The 13,530-nt window shown below is 50.7% G+C and overlaps 1 long non-coding RNA gene across 5 annotated transcripts in view; it reads left to right on the forward strand.

The window, feature by feature from the left end:
- The first annotated feature begins 327 nt into the window (after window positions 1-327).
- The window catches only part of LOC120323564, an 81,173-nt gene continuing 67,970 nt past the window's right edge, over window positions 328-13,530 (forward strand). For all 5 annotated transcript variants that reach the window (XR_005564140.1, XR_005564138.1, XR_005564139.1 and 2 more), the window contains exons 1-2: window positions 328-388; window positions 2,128-2,252. This is a non-coding gene — a long non-coding RNA (uncharacterized LOC120323564). The remainder of the gene's footprint in view (window positions 389-2,127; window positions 2,253-13,530) is intronic.

Here is a 13,530-nt window from a genome sequence, read left to right on the forward strand (position 1 = left end):
CGGGGCGGCTGCGCAACCTGCGTAACCCCGTACGGGAATAGCGCTCCCGCCTGCGCCACCTGCGTACGGCCCCGCGAGGCGGCTGCGCAACCTGCGTAACCCCGTACGGGAATAGCGCTCCCGCCTGCGCCACCTGCGTACGGCCCCGCGGGGCGGCTGCGCAACTTGCGTAACCCTGTACGGGAATAGCGCTCCCGCCTACGCCACCTGCGTACGGCCCCGCGAGGCGGCTGCGCAACCTGCGTAACCCCGTACGGGAATAGCGCGGGCGGCGCGTCGTGAGGGGAAATGGCGGGGCTGAGGCTCCCTCACGGCACCGCCGAGGCGGGGCCGCCGGACCGGGCCCCCGGGCCCTCCGGCAGCGGGGAACCGGGGCGAGGAGCCCGCGGTGAGTGCTGCCACGGTGTCAGGTCCCTCAGCAGCGCTGAGCTGAAGCGTGGCTGGGCATCGTACCTGCGTCTTCCTCTGTACCTGGTGCCACCTCCCCTGCCCTGGGTTCCTCTTCACGGCGCTCCTTTTCTCAGTTCCTTGTTTCCCAACACGCGTGTGGGTCTGTGTTGAATTTCCACGCTGCCCAAGCAGCGCAGTGCCTGTGGCTGTGGTCCCCCAGCTCCTCTGCCTCGCACCAAAGGCTCTCTAATGGCTTGTGTCCAGCAAACCAAACGCTGACTGAAGCTGAGCACCAACCCTAGCGTTATATTCTTTTTTGTAACATCTGGTTTCATTCTCTTGCGTGCCTTCTCCAGGGTGAGTTGCCCTCCTCAGACCTGCCCCCAGCCCGTGCTGGGAGCAGGGGCTGTGAGCGCCCTTTGCTGCCTGGTCCATCCAGCACAGAGGTGCTGTAGTGAGGAAAAAGGGAGGTTTCCCTTTTCAGTGAAAGGGAGTTTTTCTGGCCTTCTTTAGAAATCCCAGGAACATTCGCTCGGAGACTTACGACAGAATTTGCAAGAGTTTGACAACTCTGTGCCACAGTGCGTTGGCTGAGGCAGCCGATAATTTTCTTATTCAGTTCTGTGTTGTGAGTGATTGTCATCTCCTCAGAGTCTGACAAAGCAAACAGTAAAGGAGATGGGATAGCAGAATGCTTTTTTTTGTTGTTGATTTTTTTCCCACTATTTAGGGTGCAAGGATTGGTGTTCAGCCAGCAGCCGTTATGAATTCATGACTGGCCCTCTGGGCTCATTTGGCTACCCAACAGGTTCCATTTCTTACTGGTCATTGCCATAAAGGACTTCCTCATTTATTTATTTATTCTGTTCCTCTGAAGTTGCTCCTCAGAGCACCAAGGAGGCAGAGTTGTCAGGACAGGGGGATGATGGGGACTAGAGTTGCTGGGGGAGGAGAGAGTGAGACCTGGTAGTGGATGGTGAACAGTGATCTTGGGCACTGACTGGGTTATAAGCCTAAAGTGTTATAATGTAATAATCTTTAAGAACAGAATGCTGAAAAAAACACTAAAGGCTCTTCAGCTTTCTCTGTTCTTCAAGGAATTCTTCAAACAGTTCTTTATCCTTAAATAACTTCCTGGTGAAGTGCCTCACGACAGAGTGATCATCTTCTCCTCTCAGACCATGTTCAGCCCTCCAGAGCTGCTCTGCTAATATGTAAACCCCCCTTTTCCTTTGCTCAGGTGGTCTTTGGGTTTTGTCAGTAGCTTTTTCATTTGAACAAATTTAATTGTTTCCCCTTCAGTGCTTTTCTGGCTGATGTTTGATCTCTGTGATTACGAAACCTCACTGGTTCCACACTCCCCAGGGCACAGGCCTGCGAGGCTCTTGCTGTTACGAACAGCCCTCCAGTCCAGGCAGGCAGTGTGAGAACAGAGCAAACACCTGCCCCAAAACCCTGCTGCAATCAGGGCTTCACCTGTGGGACTGTGGGTATTTATAGCCTTGTCACAGAACATCATAATTAGACGTACCTGGGGGCAGCTGCGACCTAGAGCGTTGGCACCGCTCGGGGACCCCGTTATTAGTCCTGTGTCAGCAGAGGGTTTGGCAGCACACAATCTGACACAGCAACACTTTGGGGAATTCAGCCATGCGTCCATTTTGGGGTGATTAGTTTGTCACCTGATGCTAATGCAGTTGCTGCCCTGAAGACTAAAGTTGTCTTTTTTTACAACAGGTTCAGTTTCCGCATCAACAAAATTGAAGCTGCTCAGGAGGAGCCGCCTCTGTTTGGTCTCCATAAACTGCTGGAGTTCAACCTCCATGAACAGTTCTGCAGTGGACTCGAATGAGGCTGTAAAGGTAATTGAAAGATTCATTTTACAATCTGCCAGCAAAAATAAAAGGTTTCGAAAAAGACAGGTTCCCTCAGAGAACATGTTCAGCTAAAGAGCTAAACAGCCATTTCTTGGTTGACGTTTATTTTTAAGCCAATGGAGATCTAGATTTGCCTCAAACAGCCAAATTAGAGGTGAAACTGTCAACTGAGAACTGAACTCAGGCTCCTTATTTCCCTCCCTTGAGTCACCTGGTGCCCAATGAATTTTAGTTAGAGGTAATGGAGAGGGACACAGGGCTCTTGAATTCATAGGAGTTGACTCAGGCTGAATAAAAGGTATTAATTAAATACCTGTTTAATTATGGAAATAGCAAGCTGGTTCCTTCTGGGTCATTTCAAAGATGTGACACACTGATTCCAAGAGTTTTCACAGGAGTACTTTTATTAAAAGCATGGGAAGGGAAAGGTAAGAGTTGTGGGATTTTTAGAATGGAAAGAGTTAAAACTCAATGTCAACAGTTTCCGCTTGTTTCTTTTTCCTGGTTTTATGAAGTCCTTTGTATAGGAGATCTTTTTCTTGACGCTGTTTCATGCTTTGAGCTGCTTGTGACTGGGAGGTGGTAGGGGGACAATGGTTTTAATCAGTCTTCAGTTACTGGAAATGGAACTTGTTCCCTTCAGCAAAAAAAGAAGAAAGGTGGAAAGACTTTTTCTGCAGGAAGCAGACAAAAGCTGTGTTTCCTTGCTTGTCTGAAGATTAGCTATGGAGGGTTGCACACATGGCACCTGCTCTCACAGCCACTCGGAGCTGACAGCCCTCTGTGTGTGAGCTTTTGACCTCACCGAGTTTGTGACCGCGGGCTTGGTTTGGAAAAATGGGGGCTTGCCAGACCCTCATTAGGCAGGAGGCAAGAGGAAAGGGACTGAGGGTGGGCGAGGGGAGGAAACAGCAGGGAGGGGTGAAAGCCAAAGCTTCCAATTCCCAAGGAGCTCTGAAGACCTGTTTTTCTTACTTTGAACTCACAAGCTTGAAGCAATTGCCTTTACTCCTTGTTAAGTTGAATTTACGTATGCAGATGAACCCGTTCCCTCTGACCTACTTTGGCCAGTTAAGCTCTAGGCCTGTGCACAATTCGGGATGGGGAGGAGCTTTTCCAAACCATGAATTCCTTTATTGTTGCTGGGACCGGTCATGCGTATCCATAGTGCCTGGCATGGAATCTTTAGCTGGAGCTGATAAACACTGGGCAGCACCCAGGGCAGGATTTGCATGGTCCTGTCCAGCACTCCCATCTTATCAGCCCTTCTGTCTGCCTTTCCCAGGAGTCCCGGAGTCAGTTATTCCGGTTCTGTGTGTCCAGCTCACTGATCTGTGTGTCATCACGCCTTCCCTGCTATCAGACTGCTCCCTGAAATCCCTGCCTTTGATCACAGGCCTCATTTAATCCCAGTTGGACACTCTTTACAGAATCGTATATCCATCCATGTCCATGGAATGGGTGTGTACCTGTCACATTTCATGGGAGCCAACAGGAGAACACATCGGGGTGAGTGCTCACTACTGGTGAGGCTTCACTGGGGGACTAGGAGGAAAAAGTGCAAGGTAGGCTTTCTGGATGGATGCAAAAGGCCTGGAAAATTCAGGAAGTTTGTGCTGAGCCATGCAGATGAGCAGAGGAACTCTAATTAAAATACAGACTCTGTGTTGTTCTCAGAAACTGGGCAACATTCCCCATTCGAGCTCTGCCAGCAGATCTCAATCCTGGACTTCAGCACCCACTGCTGCTCTGCTCCATGAGACACCCACTCAGCTTGGCCAGCACAGCTCAGTCTCGGTCTGTAACACCTCGTGCTGTTCCAATTCTGGGCCTTTTTGAGCAGAAAATGCCATCTCTCTACTAAATTGTGCCAAATTGCCTGGTTTTGGCTGCAGAACTCATTTTCACTTGTCACCTAACGGGATACCTGGAGACTTCCATCTTGTGCTGTCAGCAACAGAGGAAAAAGCATGTGAATGCCCAGCCCCCTGCTAAGCCCCTAATTATATAGTGATGTGTTAATAACAAACACTCTTTCATGTCTTGGCAGTTGCAGACCTCTCCTCGGTAGTGCAGCACTTCAGAAGTAGAATCACACGGGAAAGATGCAAATCCCAGTTTAAAATAATTGGTATCAGCATGGTCTGTTCCCAGAATGAGGGTTGGGAAGAGTCTGAAGCTGTCAGATGCCAGTTGTGTGGATGTTCTGCAGAATCTGAGCCATGTTGGACAGATTTGCTTTGCAGAAGTGAGTGTTGCTGCACGGGAAATCTCTTTCCCTCTCTCCCTGGTTATGAATCTTCCTTCCTCAGAGGCCTTGCCCCCTCCCAGTTTTTGAGAGCTCAGCAGTGAGGGTTGGAATGGTTTCCATCTTGGCTGAGACCCCGGGGCTGGAGCTGGCAACATCCACATCCAAATTGATGTGTTTCTTTCAGTTGGAGCCAAATTGCTGGGATTTGCAGTGCTGGTGGCTCACACCCCGTGGTGATCAGCCTGGCTTCCAGAAAATACACGGGAACTGGAGCGGGCGTGACCCCCCACCTGTGCCGGGGAACACCTGAGCAATTAGAGGTGGTGGCACTGAGTGCTGAGCTCCGGAGCAGTCGCCTTGCTTCTGGAGCAAATGGTTCAGATCGATAGAGATGGAACAACTAAAAACCTTGTGGGGAGGAGACAGGTCAGGAAATTATGCTCAGGAAGTGAGAAAACCTTGGTCTGAAGGTGTTGTGATTGCAGTTCCATTCTGGCCCCCGTGAGACTCCAACTGTCAGGTGCTGAGAGCTGCAGAACAACAGGGCAGCTAAACCCCTGTTTATCTGTCAGGTATGGCCCTGTCAACAGTCATGTGAGTGATTAGGTGTGTTACAGGTGTGTTGTGCTGCTCAGAAAAAAGAATGGGTATCTATGAGCAGAGCAATGCTTTCAGTGTTTTCATGTATTCTCAACTTGGCAAGAGAGAAGATGACTGACAGATGCTCAGTCTTATCTTTGGGAAGGAACTCTGAAACCAAAACTCTCAAGTTATTCTTTAGTCCTCTAAATCATTCCAATTTGCATTCCCATTGCTGAGCGTTAGGCAGATTGTATCTCTTCATACACACTTTGGATTCTGCATTATAGATGTTGTAATTTATATTCACACCATTGCAGCACTAACAGCAGTGCTGGTGTCGTTGGTTGTGAACGTGCCTTGAAATGTTTGGTTTCTGTTGAGCGTGACCTCGCTCCTGTGGTACAGAGGGTGTTGCTAAAGCCTCACCATGTACCTCTAACTCACAAACCCCACCAGCAAAATTACATGCCAGAAGTGCAACCCTGAGTTCTGTTACCACTCCAGAAAACTCCTGAAAGCTAGATGTCTGAGAAGCCTTTGATTTACAGCCCTTCAGGCTGTGGTTGAAGCCCTTGCTGTGGCAGAGGACTGTGGCAGAAGGATTTAGGCAGGCCTGGGGAGCCCAGAATAGAGAAGCCGAAGTGTTGGCTGTGCTGTAGGTCTGTCTCCTTGCAGTGCTGGGGGGGACTGCTGAGAGTACTTTGCAGGGGACTGGAGAGCCTCAAGTCAGATTTCTGTGAGCAGGAGGGAGGCAAAAGGCTTTATCTGTTTGACCAGCAAAAATACACTCGTGCTGTCAGCGTTGTATGGAAACAGCCTGTTTGTGTTTCCCGTTCAGTGAGGGTCACATGCCCGTCTGGAACAGCCAGGGTGGGGCTCGGGCACAGGCTTTGTCTCTGTGGGGAGCAGGTCTTGTGCTCAGCTGCCATCCTGCCATTGCAGTCACACAGAGCTGTGGAGGATGGCCCAGGGTGGGGACAGCAGGAGGTGATGGTGACATCAGGTCCACACTGCTCACCCTGGTAGGTCCTGCCTTACAGGAAGTCAGACACTGCACAGCAGCCCCAGGGCCTCCCCTGCTCCACCCTCCTGAGCCCTGCCTGTTCCTCAGCACCTGCCAGCCAGGTGAGCCCAGACTGTGCTCCAGCTGCAGGAACTCCAGGCTGTGGCAGTCTGGACTGTTCTGCTCTCCCAGGGGTGGCTGATCTGCTGACTGATAGGATGTGCCTTATGCAATATTGTGAGCTGAGCATATTTTAATATGCTAACTGAACCCTGAATCAGATTTTGCAATGAGAGTGTGTATTGGTCTTCAGAGAGGCAGTTGCTTCAGAATTTCACCTCTGGGACTGCCAAACCTATTTGTGTGTTTCATAGTTCACTCTGTAAAGCACTCACATACATCCCTGTGTTGTGTGTTAACAGGCACAGCTCATAAATAGTGGTGCCTGGCAAAGCTGTCAGCTCTAGATCTGTCCACAGAGGTCTGAGCCACAGAATTTGCTGTGACAGAGTCGTCTCTGGTATTTTCCTTCTGTGTGAGTGACAGGAAGCACAGGACATGGAGTGTTTGGTGTAAAATGAAACCAGGGTTGGAATTGTGGCTGCACATGGAACCAGATTTGTTTGAGTTGGTAGAAGAGATCTCTAACCTCTTTCACAAAGAGACAATGATCAGAGAAGTAGAAGCATGGCTGAGAAAAGTGATGCACAGTCAGAACACCCAGAAAATATTTTATAAAATAAAGAGGAGGTGAAGAAGCAAGAGAGTGTTGAAACTGGTTGTATGAGGAAGGGCTTGAAAAAGATTTCAAAAAAAAAATCTTATAATCTGGAAATAAAACTATAAACACGAGAAACCACAGAAATCCAGAACACGACCTGTCCTTTTTAAGTATTATTTCAGGTCTGCTTTTGCTGTAGTGACTGCATAGATATTGCTGAGGCTTTGTGAGTGTGAAATTCCTTTTTCCTTTGTAGTTTTGTGGCACCTGTAAGTCTTGTGAGGATGTGTTGCCTCTAGGCTGGACAACGTGTATGATAAGAAAAGGTCACTAACCAAAAGAGATCAAAGTGAAAACCGGGTGGGTTCCCAGGGAAACTGCTGGGTGACCAACCAGCTCAGGCTCCAGAGACTTCCTTTTGCAAGTGTGCATATGATTTATGCTGTGTCCGTTCTGTGAGCTCGGAGATGGTGCTTCCTGAGTCCTGCAGGACTGAATGCTTTCTGCAGTGTCCTCATGGTGCTTCCTGAGTCCTGCAGGACTGAATGCTTTCTGCAGTGTCCTCATGGTGCTTCCTGAATCCTGCAGGACTGAATGCTTTCTGCAGTGTCCTCATGGTGCTTCCTGAATCCTGCAGGACTGAATGCTTTCTGCAGTGTCCTCATGGTGCTTCCTGAGTCCTGCAGGACTGAATGCTTTCTGCAGTGTCCTCAGGCGCTTTGGGGGGGCGGGGTGATTGATCTCCCTGCCCCAGAGCACAGCACACCTCCAGTAGAAATGGCTGTTGTGCCTATAGCTCTGATGGACCACTCTGCTGTGCTCTGCAAGACAAGGCAGATGGGCTAAAGGGAAGAGAGAAGGCACTGAAAGCCTCTCCATGCTGGACATCCTGAGAAAGACTCTTCCTCCTTCATCTTTACCCAAATATAGAAGAAAGCAAGCTGATACTTTTCTACCTCTGCTGCTCTCTGGATTTCTCTGGAAATGACTGCAATGACATTTCCCTTCTCAGCAGAGGCCAAGACAGATTGTCAGGTCACTTTATTCCTTCCTGTTTTGCCTCAAGCTGAAACATCACATGTGCAGAAGACCTCAGCAGCAAGTGGCTACTCCATCTGCTGTCTGGAGGAGGTCATTCATCTCCAAAGGGAACACTTAGACTTTTCAATGACTTGCTCCTGAGGAATCAGCTGCTGACAGAACACTCTTTAGCCACACACAGGCTTACAAGGACAGTTTTGGTTGCCCATTGACCTCAAAAACTACATGGTATAAAAAAAATGAGCAAGGAAGAACAAAAGTTGTTCTTCTGGACCAGCCTCTGTACAAGGAAGAGCTGACTAAACAGGAACCTTTGAACTCCCCAGGAATGCTGTAGAGGGCTGTGAAGTCCTCTGTGTCTAGAGGGTGAGCAGTGAGGGGATGGCTGGCTCTCCCTTTCCCAGGTATCTCACTGTTCCAGAGGTGAAACTGGGGGCTCTGGGAGTCTACACTCTGACGTGCTGTGATTGCCTGGTGTCCTGCTCTGGAGAGGAGAGGTGTTACTGAGCTTGGGTTTCACTTCAAGTGGAGTCCTAAGATGCCAAATATGGAGGTGTGTGAGGAAGCCTTCCCAAACAAAGCTCCCTTACAGGAAAGGAGCTGATAACTTTTTGGAGTCTGCTGTGGATTTAGCACTTTAACTGGCAGCTGAAGGTGAGAAAGACAAGTCTGGGCAGCTACACAGGACACTGGGCTGGGAAAGGGCACAGCTGTGCACTAAGCACCTGATGACCAGGCTTTGAGATTATCCAGATATCTGTGTTACCAGATGAGGAGCAGGAGCCCATGGACAGCTGGGTTTCCAGGGCAGTGCCTGTTCCTGTCTCTGTTGAGACACAGGTGCTGAGATGCTTCTCACTGCTGGGCTCTTGAGCTTTCAGCTGGGCACTCATCCAGCTGTCCATCACTCCTTGGATCTGGTCCATGGGAAGCCAAATGTGATCTGAGGGTTGCCACTGCGGCAGAGATATCAAACAGACACCTGGAATTTAATACAAACGGAGGTAAATTCGGGCTGAAAATAGAACTGTGCCTTGAGTGCCGGGCTGTGAGTCTGTGGTGGGGCTCCTGCCTGCGGTCATGGCCCTGTGGATCAGCTCAAAACACAAGGCAGAACCAGCTGTTTGGGTGTAACTGTAGAAAAATCGATGTGGGGCAGCTCAGAACATCAGGTGAACTGAAAGCCAGGGCAGGGATTTTCTTTTTCCCCCATGATTTCATCACGTGAGTAACAACAGAGCGAGCTCTTCCACTCTTTGTGGTACAACTGACAGATAGTGCAGGGGAGGCGAGACTGGCTCTGTTTGCAGCTGTGAAACCATGGAGGGATATGTTCTTTGTGAATTAATTAATGTGGAGAAAAGGCAGTTTAACTATTTGACAAAAGATTCATTACCACCCACTTCCCAGCTGGCGCTGTAGTGCAGCTTAGCCATGGACTGTCAGATTTCCATCAGCCTTCAGTGTTCCCACTGAAATAGCAACTCTTGCCTGGCGGGACAGAGAGTAACAGTTGTGAGCCCTGTGCTGCTCCTGGGTAACAGGCAAGGGAGGTAGGACAAGGTTCTGCCCAGCTCCAGACAGGGCTGGTTGGTGCTGTATGTCCTAAACCTGAATCCCTCTGAGCAGGGATTGAGGTTCATTTCCTGGGCTGGCAGAAGCTTTCAGGAACGTTTCCCTTGGCCTTTTTGTGAAATGAGGGGAGTGTTGCCATCCTTCACCCCAGGGGAAGGGTTTCCCATGCAGGTTATTCAGTGTCTCAGCAGCACAGCAAGCAGGGAGGGGCAGCAGTCGGTGCAGTACCAGAGACATTCTCAGGCAGGTGCAGACACATCTTCAAGACAGAAGCTGAGGCAAATCATAATCACAAAGTCATTAGTCTGCTAACAAGAGCTGGGGGAATAAACCTAAAATGAAATCCTACTTTGCTGTAACAGCCTGTGGCAGATACCTGCTGGGTTCCTGGGGTCAGGACTTGACCCAGGAAAGGCATGTGCTGCCAGTTCAGAGACCATTAGGATGTGTAAACTCCAGATTCCTTCCAAACCTTTCATGTATTTTCAAGCCTTCATCTAGCCCTTCCAAAGGGAAAACTGTTAGGGAGACATTTACACCCACGTGACGCAGCCACGGCAGGTCTCAGTGATAGGAACTGAGAGGTGACTGTGTCATCTGTTGCCAGTAAATGGAGTGGCAGCAGAGCTTTCCTGTGCATGTCACTGCTATCAACAGAGCAAAGATGCCTCTAAATAGCACAGGAAAGTTTAGCAGTTTTGGTCTCATGTGAAAAGTTCAAGCTGTATTTTAAGGACAGAAGGTATTCTAAGAAGGAGGAGATCAAATCCCCAAGGAGCAGTTTAAAATGCCACTGTTAGTGCCCCCAAAATGCCTTTGGCGTATTTTGCTGAAATGACAGTGCTGCAGGTTGTGTCTGTGTGACGAGCAAAGGACACGAGGGTACAGAGCTGGGACCCTGAGCAACCTGGCAGATCACAAATACCACAAGGCAGCGGGAAAATGAGATCTTTATTCTGAGTAAAGGAAAACACGGAGAAAGAGGGCATCAACCAAACTTTGGGTGCAGTTAGCAGGGATCTGAGAACTGTGCAAGACAGAGCTGTGAATATTTGTTACTCTGTCAAGACTGAGGGGCACCAGGGAAGTCCCACTTTGTGCCTGAAGACAACAAATAAGCTCCTGCAGCCCACTGGAAAGACTGACCTGGGAGCTGCATGGCAGGAGACTCAGATAAGGTGTATTTGAGAAAGGGAAGGAGTCAGAAAGAAGGACAAAGCAAGGAGAAGGACCTGTATATCTCAGACAAGGCTGACCTAGTGAATCTAGATCTGGCCATCTCTTTGGCTGCCTAAAGCAGAAAATGCTTTTTAAAGATTCCTTTTGTGTGTTCTGTGCATTCTGATTTTCATCTGCAGTGTCACCCTGGAAGTTTACAAACTGTAAACTCCAGTCCCTGCAAAGCTGGGGCTCTGCAGTTGTCCTCACGTTATTGGGATTCACTTCTTTGCTGGAATAACAGTTGGTCTGAGCTCGGGAGGGAGCTGTGGGCAGTGCAGAGGGAGAGGTGGCTTTGGAGCCTGCCCAGATCAGTGAGTGAGTGAGGGGTGTGCACTGGTGCTGGTTCAGCGAGGACAGCTCTGTCAGGACACTGTCACTGTCACCCTCCTGAGGTTAATGCCGTGTCAAGCACTGTCACAAACACATCTGCAGGAGACAGAGCAAACAGAGGGGAGTCCTTGGGGCTGCTGGAGGGGGACAGGGCAGCCTGGTGCAATGGTCGATGTCAGGGGAGGGTGAATGTCCAGTGATAGACTCGGGGGCACGTGGAACTTACCCGTGTCTCTTTTGGACTCGATGTGTTCCTCAGCCTAGAGCACCAAGAGGGGAACTTCCTCATTTTTTGGTGTTTGCACGCCCTGAAGCTGATGCTCTCCATGTTACCATAGCCAGCAGTGGTGGAAGAACCCAGGCAAAGCAGAAAAGTGCTAAGAAAAGCCAAATCCTCTGTCACTGGCACAAAAGACCACCTGGAACTACCACGAGCAGATCCTAACAGTGTTACACTGCTTTTTGAGGATAAATCATGCACTTGGAAGCCTGCAGAACCCATTGAGCAGGTAAATGCTCACTCATAGTTCACTGAAAGTACAAGTACATACACCCACTGCAGGTGTAGGATGAATGACACTTGGAGGACAGGGATATACGTGGTCGTCTGGGATGTGCTCAGCAACAGGCAGGAGAAACACAGAGCTGCCAGCTTGTCATGGAGCACAGAGCAGACTCTCAGCCCCGTTACAACCTCGTGTAAGCAGCCTCCTGTCAGCACAGCACTGGCTTGCACCCACCCACCTCTCACCTCCCACACAGCACGCACAGGAGTTTTCACAACGGCAGCAAAAGAAGGAACAACCATCCCAAGCCTGGGGGAAATCCCATCAGTGCCAAACAGACTGAGGTCAGGTGGTGTGTGAATCAAGGCTGGTGTTGCAGGGGATGTCTTGGCCACGCAGATCTGTGAGGACATCCAACATGTGATGTTTAATTTTGCTGTCTGGGATGGATGTAGCAGGAAGGAATATTGCAAAAAGCCATTTCTCAGCAGCAGGTGCTGGTGCACAAGCCAGGGTAGGACCCAAGGGCACATCTGGCCAGATGCTGCGAGTGCCCGTGCTGGGGAGGGCAGGGCTGGGACATGGCACAGTGCTGCTGCTTCTGGCTCACAGGGAGCCCTGGGCCAAGGGAAATGTTCTGCTCAATTGAGATCCCATTTGATTTCATTTGTCATTTCGTTTGCTGACTTTATTCCAGCAACCATCATGTGGTGCTGAATGTTCTGTGGCTGTAGCTGGGTCTGGCTCTGATGCTGGTCCCTTTCACTGAGGAAGGGCAGGAGTGTTTCCAGTTTTCAAGTGTTTTCCTGGCAGCCAGGAAACCTGTGCTTCCCGGGAGTGGTGTTCCCTGGAGGAAGGCTGACTTCTCCAGCACATTGCTCTCCTGGCAGTGTGGAATCACTGAGCCAGGCCTGGCATCTCAGGCCATGTTTAATGTCCAGTCTCCTCTCTGGGTCTAATGAAGGGGCCAGAGCCCTTTCTGGATCTCCTGGGGATGGGACACCTCATTTTCACCCACTCGGAATATAAAATGACAACTGTGGATGAACTTTATTTATTCTGTCTGTGCAATGCATCTGTATTCATGAAGCTCCTTGGCTCCCAGCACTAGGAGCAGTAACTTGCCCTTTAAAATGATAATAATCCTAAGCAAACCAGGCAAACTCCCTACAGAGACGAAATTTGTCATTGTTTTGCTTTTGGCTTCGCAAATGTCTCGTGTTTCTCCTCCTGAAGCGTATCCTGCTGCACCGACGGGTGCAGGGATGAGGTCCCAGGGCAGGCAGGTCTGTGGTGTGGGCACGAAGGTGCCTGGAGCACAGTGCTGGGACAGTGGGAGACAGGAGCAGCTGCTGAGAGGCTCTATAAATCCCCCCCAGTGGTGGTACAAGAGCAGACCGGTGAGGTTTTGGCTGCTCAGGACACCTCGAGGTGCAGCCACACCTTGGGTGATGAGCAGAGACCGGCGTCCAAGAGGAGGAGAATTGCTTTATTCCTCACTCCTCTGGCAGATACCAAACTCAGGCCCCCGCAAAGCCTCCGTGAACCTCCTCACCGTTATCTGAAATGCCCAGCGCTGCTGGGAAGCAGTAGGGAAGCACAGACACTGTCTCGCCAAAATCCCTCCAAGGTGCGTGGGAGTCGGCGCTGTTTTGGGCGCTGCCGGGGTTAGTTCTCTGCAGGCGATGCCCCGGGGCGGCCGCGGACCTGTCCGGAGGCCGGGCCGCCCTCGGGATGCTGCGGGGTGTCCGTGCCGGGGGTGCCCGTGTGCGGGATGCTGCGGTGCCGGGGGTGCCCGTGTGCGGGATGCTGCGGTGCCGGGGGTGCCCTGGAGCCGCGGGAGAGGGCGCTGCGGGCCCGCGCTGCCGCAGCGCTGCCGGGCTGGTCTCACAGCGGCAGCCAGGGAACCCCCGAGCGCAGGGATCCCCCTCCGAGGGGAGACGGGGATGGAAACTTCATCCCAAACAGGCCGAAGAGGGGAGGGACAGATCGTCACCGTTCGCCTCTGAGAAATAAGGAGCCTGCGAATTACG

The sequence above is a fragment of the Pipra filicauda genome, unplaced genomic scaffold, assembly GCF_003945595.2.
Source record: "Pipra filicauda isolate LSUMZ 115617 unplaced genomic scaffold, ASM394559v2 scaffold287_size946512_pilon, whole genome shotgun sequence".
In the NCBI taxonomy this organism is placed as follows: domain Eukaryota; kingdom Metazoa; phylum Chordata; class Aves; order Passeriformes; family Pipridae; genus Pipra; species Pipra filicauda.